At 43.2% G+C, this 25734-nt stretch overlaps 1 long non-coding RNA gene across 1 annotated transcript; it reads right to left on the reverse strand.

Annotated features, from left to right (window-relative positions):
- Positions 1-12573: 12573 nt before the first annotated feature.
- LOC133257422 (uncharacterized) lies at positions 12574-16421 on the reverse strand. Its single transcript, XR_009739544.1, has 2 exons — positions 16163-16421; positions 12574-13032 (listed from the first exon to the last, which is right to left on the reverse strand). It is a non-coding gene; the product is annotated as an uncharacterized LOC133257422 (long non-coding RNA).
- Between the last annotated feature and the right edge of the window lie 9313 nt (positions 16422-25734).

Below are 25734 nucleotides of genomic sequence, written 5' to 3' on the forward strand. Positions count from 1 at the left end.
GTGGCCAAAGTACTGGAGTTTCAGCTTTAGCATCATTCCTTCCAAAGAAATCCCAGGGCTGATCTCCTTCAGAATGGACTGGTTGGATCTCCTTGCAGTCCAAAGGACTCTCAAGAGTCTTCTCCAACGCCACAGTTCAAAAGCATCAATTCTTCAGCGCTCAGCCTTCTTCACAGTCCAACTCTCACATCCATACATGACCACAGGAAAAACCATAGCCTTGACTAGACGGACCTTTGTTGGCAAAGTAATGTCTCTGCTTTTCAATATGCTATCTAGGTTGGTCATAACTTTCCTTCCAAGGAGTAAGCATCTTTTAATTTCATGGCTGCAGTCACCATCTGTAGTGATTTTGGAGCCCAGAAAAATAAAGTCTGACACTGTTTCCACTGTTTCCCCATCTATTTCCCATGAAGTGATGGGACCGGATGCCATGATCTTCATTTTCTGAATGTTGAGCTTTAAGCCAAGTTTTTCACTCTCCACTTTCACTTTCATCAAGAGGCTTTTGAGTTCCTCTTCACTTTCTGCCATAAGAGTGGTGTCATCTGCATATCTGAGGTGATTGATATTTCTCCCGGCAATCTTGATTGCAGCTGGTGCTTCTTCTAGCCCAGCGTTTCTCATGATGTACTCTGCATATAAGTTAAATAAGCAGGGTGACAATATACAGCCTTGACGAACTCCTTTTCCTATTTGGAACCAGTCTGTTGTTCCATGTCCAGTTCTACCTGTTGCTTCCTGATTTGCATATAGGTTTCTCAAGAGGCAGGTCAGGTGGTCTGGTATTCCCATCTCTTTCAGAATTTTCCACAGTTTATTGTGATCCACACAGTCAAAGGCTTTGGCATAGTCAATAAAGCAGAAACATGTTTTTCTGGAGCTCTCTTGCTTTTTGATGATCCAGCAGATGTTGGCAATTTGATGTCTGGTTCCCCTGCCTTTTCTAAAACCAGCTTGAACATCTGAAAGTTCATGGCTCACGTATTGCTAAAGCCTGGCTTGGAGAATTTTGAGCATTACTTTAGTAGCAATGCCAAAGAATGCTCAAACTACCGCACAATTGCACTCATCTCACACGCTAGTAAAGTAATGCTCAAAAGTCTCCAAGCCAGGCTTCAGCAATATGTGAACCGTGAACTTCCTGATGTTCAGGCTGGTTTTAGAAAAGGCAGGGGAACCAGACATCAAATTGCCAACATCCGCTGGATCATCAAAAAAGCAAGAGAGCTCCAGAAAAACATCTGTTTCTGCTTTATTGACTATGCCAAAGCCTTTGACTGTGTGGATCACAATAAACTGTGGAAAATTCTGAAAGAGATGGGAATACCAGACCACCTGACCTGCCTCTTGAGAAACCTATATGCAGGTCAGGAAGCAACAGTTAGAACTGGACATGGAACAACAGACTGGTTCCAAATAGGAAAAGGAGTTCGTCAAGGCTGTATATTGTCACCCTGCTTATTTAACTTATATGCAGAGTACATCATGAGAAACGCTGGGCTAGAAGAAGCACCAGCTGCAATCAAGATTGCCGGGAGAAATATCAATCACCTCAGATATGCAGATGACACCACTCTTATGGCAGAAAGTGAAGAGGAACTCAAAAGCCTCTTGATGAAAGTGAAAGTGGAGAGTGAAAAACTTGGCTTAAAGCTCAATATTCAGAAAATGAAGATCATGGCATCCGGTCCCATCACTTCATGGGAAATAGATGGGGAAACAGTGGAAACAGTGTCAGACTTTACTTTTCTGGGCTCCAAAATCACTGCAGATGGTGACTGTAGCCATGAAATTAAAATATGCTTACTCCTAAAAAAAAAAAAAAAAAGATGAAAAAGATGCTTACTCTTTGGAAGGAAAGTTATGACCAACCTAGATAGCATATTGAAAAGCAGAGACATTACTTTGCCAACAAAGGTTCGTCTAGTCAAGGCTATGGTTTTTCCTGTGGTCATGTATGGATGTGAGAGTTGGACTGTGAAGAAGGCTGAGCGCTGAAGAATTGATGCTTTTGAACTGTGGCATTGGAGAAGACTCTTGAGAGTCCTTTGGACTGCAAGGAGATCCAACCAGTCCATTCTGAAGGAGATCAGCCCTGGGATTTCTTTGGAAGGAATGATGCTAAAGCTGAAACTCCAGTACTTTGGCCACCTCATGCGAAGAGTTGACTCATTGGAAAAGACTCTGATGCTGGAAGGGATTGGGGGCAAGAGGAGAAGGGGACGACAGAGGATGAGATGGCTGGATGGCATCACTGACTTGATGGACGTGAGTCTCAGTGAACTCCGAGAGTTGGTGATGGACAGGGAGGCCTAGTGTGCTGCGATTCATTGGGTCGCAAAGAGTCGGACACAACTGAGCAACTGATCTGATCTGATCTGATTACTAGCATGTGAAACGTACTTGATAAACCTTAGAGCTGGCACATAATTGAGTCCATATTGAACTCCCAGTCCTGTGGTCCAGTTTGATATCCCTACCTTTTAATCACACTTATTCCTGCTGGCAATACCCTAGAATGGGCACTGTGGAAGACACAGAGGTGAGCAGGTTATGATGCGGGAGATAGACCTTCAACTGCAGAGCAAAGTGAACGGTGTAGAAGCCAGCCACTCTGCTAGCCCCGGGGTCTGTAAGCATGTTGGCCTGAGTGACACTGGAGTGGGGCTCTGCCTTGGAAGGAAAGCTGGTGGTCCCTATCCCATAGGTATCTCAGGACTGAAGTGATCACCACCACACTGGAGAAAACAGTAGACACACAGTGCAGTGGTGGACAGAGTTCTGAGAACTTCCCGAGTCCCTCCTCATCCAACCAGCTGAGGAGGGCAACAAGTAAATAGGTAACACTCATCTATAATGAGCCTCGTACGGCACTGGGAACCATTCTCCCAAAGCACCCACACCTGAAGCAGCCTGTCCTCCAGGTGCACGTGCCTGTGTCAACAAAGCAGGAGGATGTTCAGTGTGGAGCTGCCTGGATAGCAGCTGTCAATGTTCAAGTGTTGCTTTCCCAAGGTCCCTAAACCCCATGCAGTGAGAAAGCTGAAGGCATGACTGTGTTGACTCACACTGGCACAGAGGAGGGTTCTTCACCTGCTCCTTGTATTTGACCCAGAGACTCCTAATTGGTGTAAGCTAACATCATGTCACATTAAATATTTACTGTACCAGTTCCTCTCCATTTCTGAAATGTAAGCCAGGGAACCCAAGGTTAGAATTCTCGTCCTGCCACTCAGAGGGATGATATTTCTCTGGCTTCAAAGCCCCGTTCTGTCAGGGTCTAGAGTCTGAATTTAATGGTGAGAAATGAATCTGTATTTGGAAATTGTGTTGATTGGAGGACATGAGCTCTCTGAACTTGGCTAAGAATTCCACTGTGCATCTGAATACCTCATATCAGATAAACAGCATCTCAAGTTTAACTAATTGTAAAACATATTAATAATAAAAAGCTTACATTTTTGAGGTCATACTTGGTGCTTTATATACTTTAGTTTGAACCCTCACAGTGAGGCTGTAACATAACCAACTTTATAAAATGTTCAACGGCAGGGACCCTGAGAACAGACTACCCGTTTGAATCTGGGCTGTGTGATCCTGGAAAAAGACTAACAATAAGAAAAGTTGACTCACTGTGGCAGGTGGCATGCCCTCCCCACCCCACGCCCCCAAAAATATAAAATATGTCCATGTCAAATCTTGGAAGCTGTGAATGTGACCTTATTTAGAAAAAGTGTCTGTGCCAATGTAATTAGGTTAAGGATCTTGAGATGAAATCATCTTGGATTGTCTGGCTGGGCCCTAAATCCAATGACAAGTGTCCTTAAAAGAAAAAGGCAGAGCCACTTCCGGCGTTCTCAGCAGCTGTGGGCAGGCTCCTCCCTGCCTGGGGGTCAGAGCCAGCCTTTCCCTGCCACACAGGCTTCTCTGTGGAGCTGGTCACAAGGTGGGAGCTTGCTTCCCAGAGTGAGGGCAGGGAGAGAGAGTGAAGGAGAGAGACAGCACCTGCTGTCTGTCCCTGAAGCCACGCCACCTAGTTAGGTATTTGCTAAGGTGCACCCGTGTCCGGGTCCCAGTATCTGCATTTGCTGTCTATTGCTGTATAAAAATTCACCTTGAGTTTAGAAGTTTTAAACCCTAGAAACTGTCTCACAGCTTCAGTGGGCCAGTGATCCAGTCATGGCTGGACTGGACACCTCTGACCCAGGGTCTCTTACAAGATCACAATCCAGGGAGCCCTGTGACTACAGGTACCTCAGAGCTCTTCTCAGGGGGGACCCACTTCCCTCAGGGACTGCAATGTGCCCCCTTCCCCAGGTTCGTATGCAGAAACCCTAACCCCTGTACCTTAAGGTGGGACTGTATTTGGAGAAAGAGCTTTCAGGAGTTAATTAAAGTTAAAGGAGGTCATAAAGATGGGGTCCTACCAGTCTACCCAAGGGTAGGTGCCCTTATGAGAAGGGAGAGAACACACACAGGAACACACACACACACACACACACACACACACACACGAAAGGCCACATGAGGACCCAGCAAGAAGGCAGCTGTCTACCAGCCAAGGAGAGAGACCTCAGGAGAATCCAAATTTGCTGACACCATGATCTTGGATTTCCAGCCTCCAGAACTGTGAGAAGATAAATTTCTGTTGTTTAATTCACCAAGTCTGCAGTTTTGGTGATGGCAGCCCCAGCAAGTGAATTCCGTGTCCAAGCTGACTGGCACGGCTGTGGGAGTCCTCATATCCAGGCCAGCTGCTGTTAGCTGGAGACAGCAGTTCTCTGCCAGGTGGGCCTTTTCATAGAGGAACTCACAGCATGGAACATGGCTTCCTCAGAGCATCCATGTGCATTTGTGCAAGAGAGCGAGAGGGAGACATGGAGAGGGACAGAAATTAAAGAGTCCTTTTATAACCTCATATCGGAAGTAGACTTCCCTTCTTTTGCAGTATTCAGTTCATCAAAAGTGAGTGAGTAGGCTCAGCCCACACCCAGGAGAAGCAGATTATACAAGGGTGAGGATCAGGAGGTTCTGTTACCATTCATTCCCCACAGAGGGGACAAAGGAAAATGTCAGTCCTCTCTCAAATTGAAAGACTGAATCGTGACTTTCCATGTTTCCAAAGAAATCCAAACTCCTTTCTGTGGCTTTAGGGTATTTCACAATTTGCTGTTGTTCAGTCATTTAGTCATGTCCAACTCTTTGCAACACTTGGACAGCAGCACGCCAGGATTCCCTGTCCTTCACCATCTCCCAGAGTTTGCTCAAACTCATGTCCACTGAGTCAGTGACGCCATCCAATCACCTCATCCTCTGTCACCCCCTTCTCCTCCTCCCCTCAGTCTTTCCCAGCATCAGGGTCTTTTTCCAGTGAGTGGGTTCCTTGCATCAGGTGACCCAAAGTATTGGAGCTTCAGCTTCAGCATCAGTCCTTCCAATGAATATTCAGGATTGATTTCCTTTAGGACTGTCTGGTTGGATGTCCTTGCAGTCCAAGGGACTCTCAAGAGTCTTCTCCAGCAAAACCTCCTTCTCTTACTAATAGACTCCATTTATTTTTACTCCTCAAACATGGTTCTTTCATAAGTCAGGGAATTTGCCTTTGCTTCTCCTTCTGTGTGGAGAGAAATGATCTCCAGGTGTTCCCCAGAGATTGGATCCTTCCTATCAGTCAGGCCTCAATATACCGTAGTGGGAGTGACCTTCCGCCAATATCCCAAGGTTGTGGTCCCAACCCCCCACCCACCTAAGGCACTTCTCATCATATTACTTGATTCTATGTTCTTCATCACACTTACCAGTTTAGTGGTTGATCTACAGGCACTCTCACTGGACTATAAACTGGTCACGGTCGGCTTGGTAACCTGGTACCAGTTCCCTCAAACATGTTTCCACATGGTATGGAGAAGTTGGAATGGTTGAGAAAAGCCCAAATGCCAGGCTTGGGATTCAGGATATTATCTGAGTCATTTCTGAACAGGACAATATCTCTAAAAGGATCTGGAAGCAAGCAGTGATGGATGGGTAGAGCCTGGAGGGAGCCAGAATGCAGACAGGCCAGAAAGCGATGGGGAGGCAGTGGCCCTAGAAAGGATGGAGCCTGGGCATTTTTTCATGGAAACTATTTTATGGAAATATTTCTACATGTTTGTGCCTGAGTAAGTCTGGCAAGAATTCAAATAAATCTTCACTTTCCATTTTGAGCATCGCAGGGTTCATGTAGTTCCGCTCCTAACCCATTCTGACTCTTAAAAGAGAAGGTCTACGTAGATATCGTGATAAAAATAGAGGGGACTTCTGCCACAGAGAGCAAATGACCTTTATCCCTTTGCTTTAAAACACTTTATGTCCCTGTGAGCCTCACTCATTTGATCCACACTCTGCAGGTTTTGAATTCCCAACAAAATGTATCATAGCTCTCCACTATGCAGTGACTCATCCATAGTGTCCTTATATAAACATATAAAAAAAAAAAAGGAAAAAATCTGAATCAGTGTTCCAATACCCTGGCCCCAACTGTCTCACTTCTCTTTGTTTTCTATTTTTCCAAAGAGAAAGGGAAGTGAGAACAGGGAAAGAGAGAGACAAGGACAGATTGATTTGGATTCTCCGTCTGGAGTGGCCATTGTCACTGGAGACACGGACTTTGTCCTGGCCTGGAGTTTAGAACAGGAAGTTTAAGATAATAGCTGTGGTTTTCTTAGCCTAGAATTGGGCCAACCTTTCCTTCCTTTTGGTGGCTCAGATTATATATTGTTAGAGCTACAGAGAAACCCACTTCAGCCTCAGTTTCCTGATCTGAATAAGGAAGTGGTTGAATTAGATAAGCTTTAAAAAACCAAGATCCTGAAAGCCTGTGATTCTAAATACACACACACTCACACACATACCCACACCAAGCAGGATTTTGCTTGGGGACCCCTGTGCCTGGTATACACTCAATAAACTTTTGTTGATTTGATGTTGTTTGATCTTATCTAAGCCAACATCATCTGCTTTCCATTTTCAAAAGGATGTGGGTAGTTCAGTTTCTTATCCTTGCTAATTAATTCAGTTCCAGCTCTTCGTGTACAAAATGCTCCGTGGGCACAGAGGAGCGAGGGACAAGTTTAGCAGAGGCAGTGAAAAGGGAAGCTTCACAGAAGAGGTGATATTTGGGTCCTGAGGCATCAGTAGAAGTTTGCCAAATAAAAAGGGATGGGGAAAAGAATCTGGGGATGAAATAAAAATGTGTGTGAAGGCTCAGAGATACAGGAGGGTCTGGTGCACTAGAGAATCCCAGAATGTAAAAAAATTGAGGAGAAAACCGCCAACTTAGACAGTAAAGAAAGGGGTCCTGCGTGGGGTTTTGCCTGCCCTGCCCACTGTCTGTTTTCATTCAGGTAGCGTCACTTTAGCTGTTCTTTGGGAGCTTCCTTGATGCTTCTCAGTGTCTGAGTGTTAGGAAAGGCTGACCCTGACCTCTGGTTCTCGAGGGAGATGTTTCCCTGGCCAGTCTGAACATCCGCTCCACCCTGATTTGGTTTTCAAATCAAAAGATGAGCAAGTAACTCAAGGAGGGGCAATTCTGGGAGCAGGAGAGGCAGGTATTGTTGGAGAAATTAGACAAGCCTAATTTGAGGACTGCCGGCTGCCGTTTCAGTGTCAAAAGACTGAGGGTAAGGTCCAGTGATTAGGACTCCAAGCTTTCACTGCCGACAGCCTCGGTACAATCCCTGGTCAGGGAACTAAGATCCCACAAGCTTCATGGCACTACCAAAAATATAAAAACAAAAACCCCCTAAGGCCTAAAAGAGAGGTAGATATAAAGAAAATTAGGAAGGACCAAATGCCAAGCAACTTAAGGAACTGCACTTTGACATAAAATAAGCTTGAAAAACCAGATACCCAGGAAGGCTGATTCTTAAAATATTTAACAATGTTGATATACTCAGGACATAAAAATTTAAAAATGAACCTGTGTGTGTTATTCAGAGAAAGAGAACCGGTAGGGGAGACATACATGCTGATGCTGTTTAGTTGCTAAGTCATGTCCGATTCATTGCAACCCCATGGACTGTAGCCCAACCTGGCTCCTCTGTCCATGGGATTTCCCAGACAAGAACACTGGAGTGAGTTGCCATTTCCTTCCCCAGGGGATCTTCCCGACCCAGAGATCTAACCTGCATCTCCTGCATTGGCAAGCAGATTCTTTACCACTAGCACCACCGGGGAAGCCCTTTACAGTTTGGTACCAACCACCACCACCACAGTTGGTAAAGAATCTGCCTGCAATGTGGCAGACCTGGCTTCAAACCCTGGGTTGGGAAGATACCCTGGAGAAGGGAATGGCTATCCACTCCATTTTCTGGCCTTGAGAATAAAGAGTCGGACGTGATTGAGCAACTTTCACTTCACTTCACTTCACTGTCAACTAAAAAAATAAAGCCATAATCTGAAAGTAGAGAGTTATTTCATTTGATGGGAATGTTTAGGACTCCAAGCCCAGGAGACAGCATCTCAGTATCTCTGAGAAAACTGCTCTGAGGATGTGAGGGGAGGAGCCAGCTTTTATAAAAGTTTTGCAACAAAGAGCAAGGAGTCTTAACATCAAAAAATTATACTTCAGTAAAGGAAGCCAGATGTCCCAAGTTAAGAAATTTAGAATTCTATGTATGGGAAGATGCAAGCCTCTGGACTCATTGAGTTTATTCCTATGAATATGCGCCTCAGCTGTCTGGGCACCAAATCCTGTCTCCTTATTCACCGTAAGGATCGGCAGATGGCTGGTGCTTGTGTTCTCCCAGCTCCTCAGCAATCCCAGTAGAGGTGGCAGCATCCTCTGGATCACAGTTTTGGGAGCCCTCATTCACATTTGGAAGCCAGAAATCACTGATGGCTGTGGCATTTCTTGCTTATTGATATGGCAGGAAATATTTTCCTTTCACAGTACCAACGGCCTGGGGGCTTCCCAGGTGGCACTAGCGGTGAAGAATTTGCCTGCCAATGCAGGAGACGTAAAGAGATGTGGGTTCGATCCCTGGGTTGGGAAGATCTCCTGGAGGAGGATGTGGCAAACCATTCCAGTATTCTTGCCTGGAAAATCCCATGGACAGAGGAGACTGGCAGGGGGCTACAACCCATAGGGTCGCAAAGAGTCAGACTTAGCATGCAGGCATGCACCAATGGCGTGGATCCTGGGCTCCAGGCCTGTGTGATGGTAAACATACTTTTATCTTTTCTCATTAACTTTGTATATGGGTTTTTCTTTCTCTATGTAATCCACTAGCACAGATAACTTGATTAGTAAACTGGGAATGAGGAGAATAAATTTGATAATGATTAAATAGGTGTATAGAAATATAGTTCATAAGGTTTCTCTCTGGTTTTATCTTCTCTTTTCTCGTTCATGTTCCTTTATTCTTATAAAGAAAAACACCAAGACTTTTCTTTGCTTGGAAAGTGCCAAACCCTGTAATCTCTTGTTTCCCCTCATTTAAAAATATGTCTTACTACTTTCTCAAATGGGAGAAAAAATAACTATGTTGCTGGTTTCCTCCAGTTAGTTGCTTTCCCCTAAAATAATCCATTCACGCAGAGGATCACATGAGCAGTATATAATTTACCGGAGGGTGCCGAGAGCCAGCAGAGGGTTTATGTTGGCCCAGCCAACAACATGTCGAATTCTCCCTTAGACAGCTCTGTGGTGCCCAGAATTTTCTATGGCGGAAGCTGAGTCGGGAGCCTGTTCATTCTTTCACCTTGCTCCCTGCCTCTTCAGCTTTCTCTTCTGTCTTTAGCTTTCATATGACTATCCAGACTCTTCTCTCCTGGGTGACAGAACGCAATTCTGCCTTGCTCTGTCTTCATCTTGAAACTCGCCCATCTACCCACCACCTTACCTGCCAAAACAGAAGTTCCCTCCACTTGCTAGGACCTATGCTATTTAGAAATGAGAGGCTTTCAGTGACAAAGTTTATTATCTTCATTATCTTCTCTCCTGCTGGATATTTCAGAATGTCTTATGCGTTGGTTCAACAATGTTCAAAATTATTACAATCGTGTTCCACCAAATAGAGATGTTAAACTGATATTATACTATGCTTTGAAGCATAATCCTTTGTTGAAAGATAAGTGAAGTCATCGTCCGTGACCAAGCTTTACAATGTAATGTTTGTGACACAGTGCCTTCTCTTTCTGGCCTATGTGCTGCTCACATTTTTATACTAGTTTTTAAGCCAATCTCTACTCCTCCTGATGACAGCCTCCCAGCAAATTCAACTGCTTTTCCCCACATGAAGAGAAATGAGGAATTCCATTTTAAAAGTAGAAATACAATGGGATTTCCTGTTTGTTTCCCACAGGCAGTGGCCTTTTGGGGACAGGAGGCATATGTCTCCTTTCCTGGTATTAAATCATAGGTTATATAATGAAACAAAATATTTGGGTTAAAAGAGAGTAACTGGTTCCCTGCTTTCCTTCTTAAATATATCGTCTTGCCCCATTCATGTCACAGAAAGCTCATATTATCATCTGTTCACTTTTCTCATTAATGTAAAAATATATGCTGAGTATCTGTTCTGTTCTAAACATTATATTTGGTATCAGAGATACCTGACCTCTGCCCCAAGGAATGCTTAATCTAGTCAGGAGTGAGAAAAGATGAGCAAATATTATTTGTTAAAATTATGGGTAATAATAATTAAATGATGATGATGGTGATGGCTTACATTCATGTATCAGGTGCCATGCTGAACAACTGACCTTCTTTATCTCATTTAATCCTTACAACAATCCCATGAGATAGGCACTATTGATATTCCTACTATATCAGTGTGCATGCTAAGTCACTTCAGAGGTGTCTGACTCTTTGCAACTCTATGGACTATACCCCACTAGGCTCCTCAGTTCATGGAATTCTCCAGGAAAGAATACTGGAGTGTGCTGTCATGGCCTCCCCCAGGGATCTTCCTGACCCAGGGATTGAACCTGTATCTCTTATGTCTCCTATATTAGCAGGTGGATTCTTTATCACTGAGACACCTAGGAAGTCCCAGTATATCAGTGAGGTAACTGGAATTAAAGGGCTTCTCTGGTGGCTCAGTGGTAAGGAATGCAGGAGAAACTGCAGGAGACGTGGGTTCCATCCCTGGGTCAGGAAGATCCCCTGGAGAAGGAAATGGCAACCCACTCCAGTGTTCTTGCCTGTGAAATCTCGACAGTGGAGCCTAGTGGGCTACAGTCCATGGAGTCGCAAAGAGTTGGACGTGACTCAACAACTAGACAACAAGAAAAACAACAACAACCAGAATTAAAGAGGACCCAGTAACTTGTCCTAAATTGGAGTTACTGAATCCACGTCAGTCCAAGACTATGTCAAGGCTACTAACTTTTCTACAGAAAACACAGAAGAACACAATCTAAAGGCATGAGGGGCTGGATCAGAACAGACAGAGTAATACCTGCCTTTGCCTAGGAATAGTCAGAGAGGACTTCGCAGAGGAGGTGGAATTGTTGCTGGCTCTGAAGGCAGAGCATTTTGTGGCAGAGTTGTGCAGGCAGGGGGATCAGCATGGCCAAAGCCATACTATGGAAATGGGGAAAAGCAGATTTCGTTTTGGTGAAGAGGAATAAGTGAGTGTGGCAAGAGTTTGGGATCATTACTAAGAGTTGTCTGGAGAACTGGCCTGAAGACTGTGTGGAATCAGGTCACAGAAGAGCCCTGGCATAGCATATTCAACTGTACTCAACGTTATCTATGAATGTGTGTTCAGCAGCACCTCCTTGCAGAGCTAAGATCCAGAGAAAGCAATGAACAAACTGACCTATGAACTATCCTGTCACTCTCCACTCACATTCATCACCAAGTCTTCTCATTGCTAGCTCCAAAACGCATCTCAAATACATCCGCTTTCCCAACTTCATTGCGTTCCCCCTGGTCAAAGCCCCTCTCCCCTCTTATTAAGCCCATCATGACCACCTCCTGAGTGATGGCCAGCTCTCCACCTTGCCCCCCTCCCTAGAACAAGGTCCACCCACACCCCAACCTGGGAAAGCTTTCTTCAAACACCAGAGTGATCATGCCATTCCCTTGTCTCCAAACAGCACTTAAGGTAAGATCCAAAAGCATTAACAGAATCCAAAGCTCTGTGTCAGGAAGGGCCTCTTTCTGTAGCCCCCTCTGCAAGCATGGTCCTCAAATCTCTGTCACTCTGTTTAATCCCATCTTCCTCCAGCCATTGATCTGCCAAACCCCTCCATCCTGACCCTTCCCCCACACTGCCCCCTCCATGCGGGGCTGCCCTCAGGTTCTTCCTTTCCGGGAGTCCTCTTCAGCCCCCTCGCATTCATCACCCCTTCGTGAGAGAGGCTCTCTTCTCTCTCATCTGGATTTGGGTCTCCTTCATAGCCTGCTTCCCCTTCACAACACTGACCAGGATTTGAGCTTAGAGGTTCATCTGAGTAATTCGTACGCCCTCCTTTATCATGATTAGGATAGAAACCTGGTCGGGTCTATGTCCCTCTCTGTCCTCAGTCCTGCCTAGCACAGCTTGTGTGCCACAGAAAGTCACAGGATGTACACTGAATGCATGATTTTATATAATTTTATTTATTTGATTCTTTCTTTTGGGCTGTGCTGGGTCTTCGTTGCTGCATGGGCTTTTTTCTACTTGTGGCTAGCGGGGGCTGCTCTCTAGTTGCGGTGCTCGGGCTTCTCATTGCAGTGGCTTCTCTTGCAGAGCACAGGCTCCAGGGCATGTGGCTTCAGTGGTTGCGGCATGTGGGCTCAGTATTTGCAGTTCCTGGGCTCCAGAGTGTGGACTCACTTGTAGCACACGGGCTTTGTTGCTCCACAGCATGTGGGATCTTCCTGGATCAGGGATGGAACCCCTGTCTCCTGCATTGGCAGGCGGATTCTTTACCACTGAACCACCAGGGCAGCCTTGAATGCATATTTGATGCACCAAAAGGACAAAAATTTGAGTACATTCCTGCTTTAATTCTTGTTTGAAAACTCCATCTTGAACCCTGAAACCATCTTGCTTCTCCCTATGAAGGAAATGAACAGTCATCCTCATCCCCAGAAATGGATTTGGCTTTTGAAAAAAGCTTAGAGTCATCAGGAAGCAGAACTGTCAAGAAAAGCACTGGCCAAACCAGAGGAGCCCCTTGGCACTGCCAGTCAGGTGCCCTGCGAAGGAAGGGAAAGGTTATCCTGTGGTCCTGGCAGCATGCTGATGGGGGTCTGTGCAGAAGAGGCGTCCTGCAGGCATTTCAGCAGTGTCTTCCCTGGAAAATCATTTCAAAGGCAAAGCCTCCATCTGTGTGTGTGTGTGGTTTTTTTCTGGCACATTTCACAAGCATCAGGCTCAGAATCTTGATTATTAAATTGCCTTTTGCATGAACCACAGTCCTGTAACTTGCAATCCCATACTGTATCAATATAGGGTGCTCTGCCCTGTCTGTCCCTCCACCCAAATCAATGTGTTATACGAAGTGTGCATTTACAAGAAATGTCTACAAGCCTGCATTTGGCAGTAAAGGGAAGAGTGATAAAGTGCAATTTGCTGTAATGTTTCTGCTGTTGTCTGTGCAGGGATCTGCTCATGGGAGACGCATCAGGAATTTTCTGACACATTATTCCTGACGTTTTTGCCATCGGCAGCTGTCGGAATTGCCAACTGGAGGCTCATGGAAGCCTTCCTCTCACAGAACCAGCTCTGTCACACTCAGACAGCTAAGGGCTCACCATCTCCGTGTGCTGCTTGATCACGGCAGCTGAGAAACAAAAGCCTCCTCTGTCAGAGGGCATGCCTGCAATGCAAAAACTCACTTCTCTCTTTGATTCTATCTGCTCTAGAAAGGCACCTCAAATTCCAAAGATCTGAGCACTGTAAACAAGGAAAAGCAATGCCCATTTTAGGATGGAAATAGACATATTCCTCCGCTTTTATAAGGGAGACCAGGAAAGAACTTTGGAATATACTGGATTTGCTCTTAGGAGCCCCTAGGTCCCCAAATATATTCTGCTATCAATGACTTGTATTGTTTGGGGCCAGCCCCTTAATTCGGGGAGTGGTGAAAATTGCTGTTATTCCTCTCATTTGCAATATCCGATACAGCCCGTGCAATGATAGCCCACTCCTTTAAACTCTAAGTTACGTTCTATGGGAATCACAAGTTGCATCATTTGTTCGTCTCTGGCACACTTAATTTCCAAAACTGTGGGCTCAGCCTAACAACAACAACAAAAATAAAAACAGAAGAGAAATATAAATGAAAGCAACAGAGTAAATATGGAAATGAGTATCAATAGACTCATCCAACTCTCTGGCTGATAGAATTTCCACTCGCAGCCTCGTATGGCTCCCATATCACCCCGGTGCCCATTCCTGCCCTCTGCTCTCTTCCTGGCTGGCCCTCAGTGCTCATTCCGTGGACTCTGGTCTTCCCATTGCTGGTCTTTCCAAGTGGGACTGTGTGCTCTTTGTAACAGGTCTCGTGTGAGCTTTTTGCTTCTTTGCTCATCTTGTTTCTGCTTCTTCTTGGAATGCCCCCCTCCCTGCTACCCAGCCAGCATAGACCTCAAACCAAGTCATGTGGCTTCAGTTCCAAAGTTGTCCTTGTCCCATTCTCAGCCCTGTCCTCCATTCAGCTGGATTTTGGTCATTTACTGAGTCCTGGAGCACTCTGTTAACACCTGAAGACCAGTCCTCAAACTGAGCCTAGTGATTCCTGATGCTGTGATTCTGAATAAGTTACTTTACCTCTTTGAACCTCACTTCCTCTCTGTACAGTGAGAATAGCAATATGCACCTTAATGAATGCTGTAAAGTTTAAATGGAACAACCTAGATATAATGCCTGATATGTAAAGACATTTAATATACAATGGCTTCCTTTCCCCTCCATCTTATTTGGCATTCTTAAGACTATTCTTAAGACATTCTCCATTCTTAAGACTATTTCTTTGTTTATTTACCTACTTATTTTTGCACCATAACTCTTTGAGTCTTTCTCCTTTTCCTCCACTTCTAAATCGTAAGCTCCTTGAGGATGGGAAAGATGCCCTACCCAACTTAATAACCCCACAATACTTTATAGCTAGAAAGAGATTAATAATGTTGTATAGATTAAATGGAAGAAATGGAATGAATGCTGCCATTTCCAGAGAGGGACACTGAGATTAAAAGGGGACAAAAATCTGAAGTTCTCAGCTGAACCAGCCTCCCCCAATGACAGCGATGGATTCCTAAGTTAAAGAAAAAAAGGCCCACACTTCTTTCACCCACATGAAACACAAATATTCCACCCCTTTTAATCAGAGCCTTAGCTCATGCATTATATACATTTCTTTCATTCTTAGCCTCCTTCTAAAGCAGTCACAATAGCCCATGATAAAGCACCATTCACATGGCCCACTCAGCCCTTCTCCTCACACGGTACAAATACATGAAACCAAAAATGCCCACCCCTGCGGGGTTTCACAGGGGGGCCTTCACTCTTCGATGGCAAGGCTTCTTCGCACACTCTCGTCCAGTCTTTGACCCTCATGCTGAGTCCTCCTCTGGCACATAACTCTGGGATCCTCCAACACATCCAGTGTCCCTCCTCTGTTCCTTCAATATCTTATCTATCTGCTTGAGAAGATGTACTCTACAAGAGTATGTTAGTTTAACGTCACCAGGGAAAGAGGAAGGAGGGAGGCAAATAACTGGATTTGAGAATGCTCTTCTGTGGCCTTGGTTTTGCGTCTGTTTGTTTACACATTTTAGGATGAACTACCCTTGTGATGACTTTAAGAAATTAAAAAAAGATCCATTTCTGATTAGGTAAGAGCTACCAGAGTTATAAAAACAGAGCAGAATCTGATGGCAAATGAAATAGAGATTGTCTATGCAGTTTGCCACTTAAGAGCTATTTGACCTTGGAGCAGTGACTTAATGTCTCTGAGTCACAGTTTTCTATATAATGGGTATTTTCAAGAGACTGTCCCTGGGTTGTTATGAGAATTTGAGATAACGAATACAAAGTAGCTGGTAGGGCACTTTGCATAAGACTTTGGGTAGTAGCGGCAGCTCCAATTGTTTTTAAATTGATTGCTTTTGAGCTGAATCTGCAAGAGATAAGATCAGCAGATACAAAAGGGGAGAAACCTTTTCAGTCTTTCTCGAAATTACCTGCCAAGACTTCTTTGTTGACTGTCCAAAAGATTCCCTGTGTACTGCAGAGGGCTGAAGTCTGCAAACACTGTCCCTGGGCTTCCATTCCAGCTGGTTTTCCTTTACTTTCTGCCAGTGGAGGGGGTTGGGGGTGGGGCAGGGGAGTGGACGGGGTTCTGCTGACAGATTTGAAGGCAGAGGATAAGCAGCCAATTCTTTTTGAAGTGAAATGAAACAAAAAAAGAGTTGCATAGCTCATTTCTTTTTACAGCTGAATCATATTCCATTGTCTGGATGTACCGTAGTTTATTTATCCACTTACTGACTGAAAGACATCTTTATTGCTTCCAAGTTTTGGCAATCATGAGAAAGCTGCTCTACACATTCATGTGAAGGCTTTGTGTGGATGTAGGTTGTCAAAGTCAAGTTTTGAACACCAAGGAGTGGGATTGTTGGATCTTAAGATTAAAGTATACTTAGTTTTGTAAGATACAGACAAATTGTCTTCCAGAGTGATTGTACCATTTCACATTCTCAGCAACAGTGAGTGACTGTTCCTGTTTCTCAACCTCCTCACCAGTATTGGCATTATCCGTGTCCCAGATTTGGGCCATTCTGATAGGTGTGCCGTGGTATTTTGTTGCTTTAATTTACACTTTCCTAATGCCATTGCCTTCTCCAATGATATAGGATCTTTAGCATCTTTTCATATGCTTATTTTCCAGCCACGTTATCTTCCACAGTGAGGTATCTGTTCATATCTTTCACCACTTTTTAGCTTTGTTTCATTTTTGTTTATTTCTTTAATGTTTTCCAGATTTATTAAGATATAATTCACATACAACACTGTGTAAGTTTAAAGTGTACTTGTTGATTTGATATACTTGTATTTTCAAAATGGTTACCACCAAAGTGTAATACCTCCATTATGTCATGTAATTACCATTTATTTTTGTGGTGAGAACATTTAAGATCTATTTTCCTAGCAACTTTCAAGTACATAATACAGTATTATTGACTATAATCATCAGGCTATACATTAAATCCCCAGTTTACATTACTACCAGTAGTACACAAGGGCTCCTTTTTCTCCACCTTCTTGCCAACACTAGCTATTTGTTGTCTTTTATTATTATTATTTTGGCTGTTCTGGGTCTTAGCTGCTATGTGGGCTTTTCTCTAGTTGCAGAGAATGGGGCTACTCCCTAGTTGCAATGCATGGGCTTTCTCATTGCGGTGGTCTCCCCCATTGCAGAGCACGGGCTCTAGGGTGCATGGGCTTCAGTAGCTGCAGCACATGGGCTCAGTAGATGCGGCTCAATGGCTCTAGAGCACCAACTCAATAATTGCAGCTCATGGGCTTAGCTGCTCCACAGCATGTGGGATCTTCCTGGACCAGGGACTAAACCCCTGTCGCCCGAATTGGCAGGTAGAGTCTTTACCACTGAGCCACCAGAGAAGCCCTATTTGTTGTCTTTTTGACGATAGCCATTCTAACAGGTGTGAGGTGATAGTGCATCATGGTTTTCATTTGCATTTTCCTGATGGTTAGTGATGTTGAACATGGAGGGAGCTGGCAGGGACTCAGGCAGTTCCAGGGAATCTGAAGCTGATGGAGTCTGCAGGGGACTGACCATTGGTCTCTTCAGTGGCAAAACCTGCTGGGCTTGTTGCAGATTGAATCCTGATCACCCCCACTTCTTGGATGCTCCTGCAAGTGGGACCTTGGTGCGGTACCCCAAAAGCTGAGGAAGCTGCTCCTTTACCCTACTCTTCCTGTCCTGATGAGGGCAACTCTTTCTACTTGGGAAGTTTCTCCTTGGTTCTGAGAAGTTCCAGCTTGACGGATGGGAAGACGCAGGCAACATGAAACTTTCTTCCTTCTATTTTTGTGCTTTTTTTCTTAGATCTTTTGTTTCACTGTGCTGCTGCCGATTGCTAATTTGACCCCAGAACTCTCCCAGAGCTGTTTTTGTTCTTGGACAGCTGTCTAATTGTTGATCTTTCTGGGAGGCCGGAGGCTGGGGTCTCCTACGTTGCCATTTTGATGACATAACTTCTGCCCACTTTTTAGAAGTTTTTTTTTTTTTATTGTTTAGTTCTTAAAGTTTTTTCTATATCCCTCCCAAATTTTGTTTCTTTAGTTCTTCTACTATTTTGTAATGAATTCTCCATATTTAATTCCCTCTTTCAAAATAACTAGAAAATTTTAAAATAACTACTTTTTTATGAATAGATGATCATTAAAACCTTTACCACAGGCCTCACTTTTTGTAATTTTTAAACAAACAATTATTCCAAGGAACTCTGAAATACAGAGAAGGAGAGCTATAAAATACTTGCCAACAGTACAAGTCCTATCACTATGGAATTTGAAATCATAATTAAAAAGAAAGAAAGAAAGAAAAAAATCATAAGATGTTTTTTGGGGGTTGCATGATTTCCGTGAGTAATTAAGTTCCAATGACCACTAATACCTTGGAATTCAGTCACTCATTCATTCATTTGAAATGGGATGGAAGCTGGTTTCCTCCTCCCCGGCTGGGGATGATAGTTCTATTTACATAAACATGTCATTTTCCCCTTGTTCAGTGACATTTAGAGATTGAACTAGGACCTTATGAAATGTACTAGCCAAACAGAATTTTCTCAGCACACAGGTCAGAGTTCTCAGTGCTGTGTTGTGTTCACTTATGTGTCATATGCAGATCATTTGCTCTAACACAGAAGAGTGCTAAGAAGCTCAGTCCCTCCTGCCCACCTCCACTGACACCTACAGAGTTACTCTCACACACACGGGTCTGACTCGACCTTCTGTGCCATCACCTTTCATGTTTTTCTCCCTCTGCTCCAGGACAATTTTCAAACAGCCCCTCTTCATCTCCAACTTGGTTATAAAAAAAAAAAAGTGAAGAGATTACATTCAGATATGAGTTTCTATCCAAACTAACATTTACTTAGATATGCCTAGTGTTGGCAGTGCAAGAAAACCCTTTCAATGGAGAGATCTTAGCTAATTTCCAATCCATGTACATTTTTGTGGGTCCTTGAGTGCTTTCAGGCTTCCCTGGAGGCTCAGACAGTAAAGAATCTGCCTGAAATACAGGAGACACGGGTTCGATCCCCGAGTCAGGAAGATCCTTTGGAGAAGGGAATGGCCACTCACTCCAGTGTTGTTGCCTGGAGTATTCCATGGACAGAGGAGACTGGTGGGCTACAGTCTATGAGGTCGCAAAGAGTCTGACACGACTAAGCAACTAACACATCCAACACGTGAGTGCTTTCAGGTAATGCATTTGCTTCTGTTGGCATTGAGAAGCTCAGATGAAACAGAAATGCCTTTTTGTTTGTTTTCGTAAGAGAGAGAGAATTGGCTTATGTCAGTCACCAAGCAGTTTCAATTAAGTTGAGCTGCTTTCAGCAAAGACAGCCACTGCTTTACCTGGCATCTTTATTTTGTGTCACCAAACAATACCCTTAATTATACTTTTCCATTCAAAATGTAGTCGTTGGCTGGTGACTTTCAATTATATGTCTACAGTCTCCATGCTACATCTCTTATAAAGGCTACCAGTCCTTTTTAGCCTTAAAACCACCACCCTGCTTTCAGCTTCTATTCTACCCTGAGAATAAGACAGCAGCTGCCTGATGGCTGTCACACCCCACTCTGACTGCCCTTAAATCCTACCTGTAAAGCCTCTCAGTTGTGAGCATCTGAATGCTGACATGGATATGGATATGGACACAACTCTTATCACTCCCTTATCATTGTCCTCAGTGTGAGGTCCCATGGCAGACTGGTTATTCACCATGTCCTTTCTGCTTCTCTGACTTCATCTTCTGCTACCTCCCTGTGCCCACCCAAACTGTTCAGAGAGCAAGTCCATTTTTCTTCCCCAGTTCCCATGTTTTCACCCTTCAAGACTGTTTCTGCTGCAAACCTATGACATCCCTCCTCCCCACAAAAGATACACTTGTTTCCTCATTGTGCTTCTAACACTCTGTATATTCACAAGGTATATTTCTCGTCACATTGTGTCATAAACTTTTGCTTGTATACCTCAACCACTATTAACCTGTGAGTGTCTTAAGAGCAGAAAACATATATCTGACTGGCTAATGCATCCCTAGAAACTAGCAAAGAACTAGGTGGCTGAGCTTGCAAAGCCTTCAACTTTTTGTACAGATTTTCTTGCATTAATTAAAAGGCCACATTCTAGACCCTTGCAAAAATATAAATATGTGAGAGGTACACTTTCTGCTACCAAGGAACATGGGATGTACACCAAAGGATAAACTACACGCTCAAGTACCTTCATGAGAAGACAGCACGGGAAAAGCCAAGGCAGAAAGTGAAGCAGCTCCAAAGGAGACAGAATCATTACTCAATGAGCTCAAGAGCATTTTTTCAGTCCAGTAATGGACAGTTATTTTTTCCATAAAGACAACATGTCTTGGGTTCCTTGCATCCCACTTCAGGTGAAGTAGCAATGAACTTTTCTTTGAAAAATGATGGTGTATACAATCAATTCATCACAGAATTGATTGTACCAGCTGTAGACCCCCAAACTGAAAATTGCTATGGGCTGAAAGGTGCTAGAAAATGAAATTTCTCAGGAAATTCACTGGAGATTCTTCATGAAAATTAACACGTCCAGTTTTCTTCAGGTAGCATATATTAGGTATCTTATTATCCCTGCTTGGTAATTGCAGCCTTTGGGCTTTTTGAGCTAAAATTGCATAAAGGTAAAATGGAATCTTAGAATTGTATTACTGGGAGGAAATTAGAAAAGACTCTTTGGATGTTTCATTGGTGCATTTAAATGGAGAAAAGTCACTCAACTCAAATCACAAACTGTATGCCTTAGTTTTCTATTGCTGTCATAACAAATTAGTCAAATGTAGCAGCATAGGACAATCTCCATCTATTAGCTTGCAGTTCTGTGAAAACTGTCAGAAGCCAGAGTACAGGATGGTTTCTCTACTTAGGGTTTCACAAGGCCAAAGTCAAGGTGGTGTCCAGGCTGAGCTCCTTTTTGAAAGTTTTGGGGAAGGAACTGCTTCCAAGCTCATTTGGTTTGCTGACTACATGGGTTTATTGCAATTGTGGGACTGAGGTTCTCATTCTCTTGCTTCTAGAAGTCACTTGCCTTTCTCCTCATGCTTTCCATGTGGTCCATTTGCAACAATGATGGGTCATGTCCATCACAGGTTTGAATTGCTTCAGCTTCTTTGCAGTATCTCATTGATTCCAATATTAGAGTTCTCTGCTTTTAAGGCATTCTATGATTTGGTTAGATCTACCCAGATAATCCAGGATCATTTCTGTATTTTTAAATTCAAAAATCGTAATCCTATCTGGAAAGCCTCTTCTGCCATGGAATGCAACATAGTTACATGTTCTTAGACTAGACTGCAGACACTCTGGAAGTCATTATTCTATGTAAGACACTATGTATATGTGTGGTTTAAAAATGAAAGTGTTAGTCTCTCAGCCATGTCTGACTTTTGAAATCCCATGGACTGAAGCCTGCCAGACTCCTCTGTCCATGGAATTCTCCAGGTAGGAATACTGGGTTGGGTAGCTATCCCATCCTCCAGGGGATCTTTCTGACCTAAGGATTGAACCCAGGTCTCTTGTATTTCAGGTGAAATCTTTATCATCTGAGCCACCAGGGATAGTTTGTTCAGTCTCTAAGTTGTGTCCAGCTCTTTGCCACCACATGGACTGAAGTATGCCAGACTTCCCTGTCCTTCACTATCTCCCTGAGTTTGCCCAAACCTATGTGCATTTAGTCAGTGATGCTATCCAACCATCTCATTCTTTGTCATCCCCTTCTCCTCCTGCCCTCAATCTTTCCCAGCTTCAGGGTCTTTTCCAATGAGTGGGCTCTGCATCAGGTGGCCAAAGTGTTGGAGTTTCAGCTTCAGCATCAGTCCTTCCAATGAATATTCAGGACTGATTTCCTTTAGGATTGACTGGCTTGATCTCCTTGCTGTCCAAGAAACTCTCAAGCATCTTTTCCAGCACCACAATTGAAAAGCATCAATTCTTTGACACTGTGCCATCTTTATAGTCCAAATCTTACATCTGTATATGACTACTGGGAAAACCATAGCTTGAACTATATGGACCTTTGTAGGCAAAGTAATCTCTCTGCTTTTTAATATGCTGTCAAGGTTTGTCAAACTTTTTCTTCCAATAAGCAAGCATCTTTAATTTCATGGCTACAGTCACCGTCCGCAGTGATTTTAGAGCACAAGAAAATACAGTCTGTCACTGTTTTCACTTTCCCCCTTCTACTATTATTTGCCGTAAAGTGATGGGACTAGATGTCATGGCCTTAGTTTTTTGAATGTTGAGTTTTAAGCCAGCTTTTTCACTCTCCTCCTTTGCCCTCATTAAGAAGCTTTTTTACTTCCTCTTTGCTTTCTGCCATTAGAGTGGTACCATCTGCATATATGAGGTGGTTGATATTTCTCTCAGCAATCTTGATTCCAGCTTGTGATTAATCCAGTCTGGCATTTTGCATGATGTACTTTGCATATAAGTAAATAAGCAGGGTGACAATATACAGCCTTGATGTACTCCTTTCCCAATTTGGAATGAGTCCATGTTGTTCCATGTCTGGTTCTAGCTGTTGCTTCTTGACCTGCATACAGATTTCTCAGGAGGCAGGTAAGGTGGTCTGGTATTCCCATCTCTTTAAGAATTTTCCACAGTTTTTTGTGAGCCACGGAGTCAAAGGATTTAGCTTTGTCAGTAAAGCAGAGATAGATGGTTTTTTGGAATTCCTTTGCTTTTTCTATGATCCAGCAGGTGTTGGCAATTTGATCTCTGGTTCCTCTGCCTTTTCGAAATCCAGCTTGTACATTTGGAAATTCTTTGTTCACATACTGTCAAAGCCTAGATTGAAGGATTTTGAGCATCACCTTGCTAGTGTGTGAAATGAGCATAACATTATGGTAGTTTGAACATTCTTTGGCATTGCCTTTCTTTGGGATTGGAATGAAAACTGACCTTTTCTAGACCTGTGGCCACTGCTGAGTTTTTCATATTCATTGGCATATTGAGTGCAGCACTTTAACAGCATCACTCAGTCGTGTCACTCAGTCGTGTCCGACTCTTTGTGATCCCATGGACTGTAGCCCACCAGGCTCCTCTGTCCATGGGATTCTCCAGGCAAGAATACTAAAGTGGATTGCCATTCCCTTCTCCAAAGGATCTTCCTAACTCAGGGATCAAACCCTGGTCTCCTGCATTTCAGGCAGATTCTTTACCATTTGAGCTACAGGGAAGACCCTAGAATTTGAAGTAGCTCAGCTGGAATTAGTTTATCATGGCATAAATGTGTGACAATTAGCCAGTCAGTCAATTTGCTTTTCTTTTTTTGTTTCTGTATGGACATGAATCAGATAGGTGTTAAGCTAATAACTACCTGAACATTCCCCAAGCATATAAAACCAGTTAAGCTACATAAGCAAAATTTAATCTAGCTTATTTCATGAACATAAGCACAACTTTACTTAGGTTATGTCTTGCAAATGCCTCTAATAGTCATAAATGAAGCCTATCTTCCTAAAATTATATAAAATAAAAATTTTTTCAGACAATCCTCTGCCATCTGGGAATCCCCATAGTTATAACTGATCATGGTGAAAGTTAACTTCCTCATTCTTGCCTTATACACCCTCCTAAAACCATGTTGCTGAGTTCTGTGCTACTCTTGGTTTTTCATTTAGTAGAATATTTTTATCAAGTCCACCTCTCTGAATTTTATTTTGATAAAAGTCTGTGAATGGATGTAATAGATCTGAGCACATAAAAGAAGTTTGAGAAGTGCAGTTCTTAAAGATATTGATGAGTTTGTTCAAATACCTCCACAGCTAGTCAATAAACCTAGTTGAACACATGTTCTGACATCCAGACAGACATAACGATTGCCCCTGTACTCACCAATCCTGCTCTTTCCCAAGGAATATTTTTGTAGTTTCCAGGTCAAAGGATGAGATTTCTGTTTTCTCATGCCAAAAAAGAAGGCAAAGGAAGCAACATCACAAGACAGAGATATTATTGTCTCTGTGTCCTAGACCCTCAATACTTCCTGCATCTCTGGATGATTCAGTCACTTCCAATATCTATAAATAAAAATCGTGCCTGGGAACATTGCAGGCCATTGATTTTCACCTTGTCTTTTTGTGGTGGCTATAAATTGCCCCCAATGAACCCAACTGCTTGAACAGTAAGCAACTTCATTACAAAATCACTTTAATGGTGGTAGGTAAAGAGTATCTCAGAGCACAAGACATGGTGTATAATAAAATGAAACCTGAGTAAGTCAAGTTCAAAGAGAACACATCAAACATCCAAATCAAACATCCAAACTCAGTTAGATTGCGACTTTTCCTCCTTCAACTCATAAGATTATCTGATCGCAAGTCGCTTACTAATTTATTTTTTACTGTTTTAAATAATTTGCAAATATTTATTATGAGATTTTTTTTCTTTACCCTTGATGATATACATTATTTAGCACTCTAATTTTTAAATTCATTGCTGATATCCTGGTGAGCACACACTCTGTGTGTTCTCAGTCGTGTCTGACTCTTCTTGCAACCTGATAGACTGTAGCCCGCCAGGCTTCTCTGTCCATGGTTTCCCAGGCAAGAATACTGGAGTGGGTTGCCATTTCCTTCTTCAGGCGATCTTCCTGACCCAAGGATGGAACCCGCGGCTCCGGCAACTCCTTCAGTTCCTGCATTGCAGGCAGATTCTTTATCACTGAGCCACTGGGGAAGCCTACACACACTACAGAGCAAGTAAAAATTGATGTGATAAATCATTGCCACTGATAACGCTGGAGATCCCTTTGGAAATCAAGCTTTTCACAAAACAATTAAAAAATGCCTTTTCCAAGCTTGGCACCATGTAACAATAACCAAGTGTGATGAACTCTATTACATCTTAACAATAATTGACTTTATTATATTTTCCTTGGATTACTAAAAATGCAAGATTTTCAAGTCCTACAACTTGTTAAAAAGCCTCTCTTATTTGCCTGTGCTTTCTCTCCCCGAACCAAGAACAGAGTTGCCACCCACATGGATGGTAGGGACTAGCGCACCCTTTTTTAGAGGCTGGGTAGGAGGAAGCATGGAAGGAAAGTGGGCCAGCCCCTCTCTGCTTTCACATATGAAACCAACTTTCTAGAGCTACTTATTTAAAACAAATGGGGAAAAATTGAAGGCTTACCCCACATAGTTCAGAAAAATAGCATAAAATTATACACACAGAGATTTGTTTTGTTTTACCAAAACAACACAGAGTCATCACAAACCTCACATTTCTATTCTCCCCATTTTGACTGGCTGAGGAATTTGGTGAATCATACTACATGGAAAACAAGCCCACTCCATTCACACAAACATACTGTTTTCCTTTCTATTTTATCACTTGTATGAACCACAGACTTAGAAGACTTGGTTGATTGTTCAATTATCTTTGATTCATTCTAATTTTTTAAACTGATTCCTTGATAGATTATTCTTTGTGGGATTTTTGAAAAAGTGGGTCAGAAGGATGGATTAAA

Source organism: Bos javanicus, chromosome 11 (assembly GCF_032452875.1).
Source record: "Bos javanicus breed banteng chromosome 11, ARS-OSU_banteng_1.0, whole genome shotgun sequence".
In the NCBI taxonomy this organism is placed as follows: domain Eukaryota; kingdom Metazoa; phylum Chordata; class Mammalia; order Artiodactyla; family Bovidae; genus Bos; species Bos javanicus.